Source organism: Sipha flava, unplaced genomic scaffold (assembly GCF_003268045.1).
Source record: "Sipha flava isolate LNK unplaced genomic scaffold, YSA_version1 615_pilon_pilon, whole genome shotgun sequence".
NCBI lineage: Eukaryota > Metazoa > Arthropoda > Insecta > Hemiptera > Aphididae > Sipha > Sipha flava.
The window spans coordinates 100,664-103,909 of record NW_020273595.1 but is presented as its reverse complement, the minus strand read 5'-3'; the positions used below and the strand labels follow the sequence as shown (position 1 = coordinate 103,909).

At 40.8% G+C, this 3,246-nt stretch overlaps 1 protein-coding gene across 4 annotated transcripts in view; it reads right to left on the bottom strand.

The window, feature by feature from the left end:
- Nucleotides 1–1,631, bottom strand: part of LOC112691459 (protein turtle) — a 92,660-nt gene extending 91,029 nt beyond the window's left edge. For all 4 annotated transcript variants that reach the window (XM_025565710.1, XM_025565712.1, XM_025565713.1 and 1 more), the window contains exon 1: nt 1,144–1,631. The gene's annotated coding sequence lies outside the window, so the exon portion shown is untranslated. The remainder of the gene's footprint in view (nt 1–1,143) is intronic.
- Between the last annotated feature and the right edge of the window lie 1,615 nt (nt 1,632–3,246).

The following is a 3,246-nucleotide window of genomic DNA, read 5'->3' as shown; positions in this document are numbered from 1 at the left end:
TGTGTGTGTGTGTGTGTGTGTGTGTGTGTGTGTGTGTGTGTGTGTGTATGGGTGTAAGGGAGAAGGAGAATGGAAGTGAACGCGGGAGGAAAGAAAAGAAAGAGAAAGAGAGTTGAATTCAAAAGACCCTTTTGTAGACCGGTTGTTGTTGTTGTGCCGGCTAAACATTTTCATGCGAGCGAAACCTGCAGATTGAGGGCAGAAATAAAAATATTATATTCATCGATCAATATAATATATTGTTGTGTTTACTGCAAGAGTTTTCCTTCGGCTCCAAATTTCGTGATAGTTCCATAACACTCTCCACTCGCAGTACGCTCGATTCTCGGGATTGGCCCGGGTCTTGGTATGCAATTTACGAACAATGAAAAATCACCCTGCGTTAGTTGACGTCGAAGAAAATCATTTCTCAGCGCCACCGACGATTATTTATGATTATTATAATTAAAGAAAACGCTAAGGGGGGGCTTGCGATGACTGCCCATTTTCTTTGGATAAAACCTATTATCGTCCGGTTAATATATTTACGGACGCACCCTAAAAACGGTTATTGAATGCGGCGCAATTCTTGAAATATTTATTATTTTTTTTTTAACAATCATTATTTCTCTACAAGTCAATATCGAAGCAATACAATTGCCGGTTGCTTGTATCGTTTTATTTGATGTTCCACACATTGTTATTATTAATTCTATTAAAACACGTATACCTTGAACGTTACAAAAATATGATGTCGATTCGGGTTGTTTACGCAAGTCTATAATATATATATATATATATATACGTAAACGGAATGCGCAACGCACGTGACGGAATTGGTATTTCGGATATAGATAGAATTCGCGCGGCCATCGAATTGAGCATACGTACCTAATAGTAGTAGTAGTAGTAAAAACAGTAGAATTACAAGTAAAGTAACAGTGATAAATATAAGTTAGGGTGTTTATGTGATAATACGAGTTAAGGACACAAGCGATGTTTGTCATTCAGCCGTAGTAATAGCGGATACAGGTATCAAAAGTCGTGTATTACGTAGCGTATCGACGTACAACGTTAACCGAATTCTCGAAAAACCAGCAGGATGAGAGTATTTCGGCGCGTAGAATGCGAAAAACGGACGTGCAGGACGAAATCGATGCTCACCTGTGGTGTGTGGATACGATCACTTTCCGCAGCGATGTATTACCGGCGCAATCCTGTCGCTGCAGCGTGGGCGGCGACGGAAGTCGTGATGATAATGACGTTTTCCGCACCCGGCATAACTTTTCGAAACTCCGCGGCGGAGCTGATGCGCACACGCGAACAAATCACTTAATCCTTTGCCGTTCGTATTAATTTCCACGCAAATATACGTGCGCCGTTGTACGCGCGTCGTAACGACGAACACAATAATTATATTATAATATTGAAAAAAATTATTTTTACGCTCACGTCCCCGTTGTCTGCACCCGCGAACGGTTAAAGGCGGCACTGCGATGCACTGTTGTGTTCACGCACTCCTCGGCGGATAATATTATTAATATTTTGTACGCGAAAAATAACGACGGCTGCGGCGGCGGCGGCGGCGACGGCGGCAGCGACCGGTCGGTATGAACGTGCGTGCTGGTGTGTGCGTGGAATTCCGGTCGAAAGGATCCCCGGCGCGCGGCGTTCGGGCGTCGGCCACCGCCGGCGATCCGAGCCGACACCGGCCGACCATCGATTTTCTGACCCCGGGCGAGATCGCGTTTTCCACCGCCGCTGCCGACGCCGTTTTTTCCTTTCCCCTCGTTTTCGGCGCGCTACTGAGGACTGAACGAGATTTTCAGCGGCTGCACAACGCCATCGCACACATCACCGCGTCCTTTATACATACATTAATGCATCCACATTCGTACGATATGAAATATAAATATATATATTTTTTTTTATCATACGGATATGGTATGCACTCGTGAGGACGACGACGGATATACGATATATTATTTTGTGGTCGTGGTCGTGTGTATGTATCGGGTGATTTTTTATTTAACCGCTCGTTTTTGTAAACGATTTTTTAATTTGTACATCTCTTCAATACTGTTCATCTCGTATTCCGAAACTAAACAAACGTCGTCTCATAATAATCGATCCTCGAATTGTTGTGATAAATCGTAGATAAGAGAAGTAAGCAGCTCGTCATATCGATGTTTTGTTTGCAATTCTTTAAATAGTTCACAACAATCAACTTCGGTTTTTATATTGCGCATGGTTTTTACTTCAGAGTTAGAAATTCAAAATATGCGTTGCAAAAGTAGCGCATAAAATAATTCCAAATTGTAGAAACGTTTTTTCTTTTTTTTTTTTGTTCAAAAAACGCATGAATTGACTAAGAAAATTAGGGTTTGACGTTAAAAAATCACCCTATATGTACATATTGTAACTATATATATACATATTACACAATCTTGACACTCGTAAAAGCGATATATTTATATACGCATTTACATATTATACTCAGCAATAATATATTGTATTACCCCATGCGAGAACACCTTTTTTCTTCTCCTCTGCACCTCCGGCGCCGTCTTCTTTGGCTGTTGTTGAGACACACGCTCCCGGTTTATTTCCCCTATTTCGCCGTACATAAAAATAGGTTTTACCTATGTTTCGTTGGATTTTTGCGCTCAACCGTTTCCAGGTAGGTATAATAATCATTGCCTGGCTGTAAACCCGGACTTATGTAAATATAAATACGGAAAAATCACGACCGGCGTTTATTTGCCGTTGAATCCGATTTCTGTTCGTGAAGAATCATCCGGTCGTGTTGTTTTCGAAGTGCGCTCGGCTAACGCGCTTACACTGCGTATAATATGCACACACATGTTTCTGACTTTGGGGACAGAAAATACATTCGCTTTTAACGTCCTGTCGTACCACACGATTTTGTTTGTTACTTTAACGACATATTTAAATATCTGTTAACTCATTATGCAAAGTTTATTAGTACGTACACATATTACACATACAGTTGTACGAGTTCGTTTCCTAAGTTTGGATATAATTTGTTTTCCCCTCCGCCCGTTTAACGTTTGAAATATCTTAAACATATAACGTGACGACCCCAACATACTTGTATAAAGATGATATGCCCATTTCAAAATAAAGATTATTACTACCACCTGGTCTTTAAATCCCCCTTTTTCGACGGCGGTATAGTACCATATAAATTATCCACTGTAACTAAATAAACAAATCAGTTCTACAGTTAAATAGTATTATGGGTTA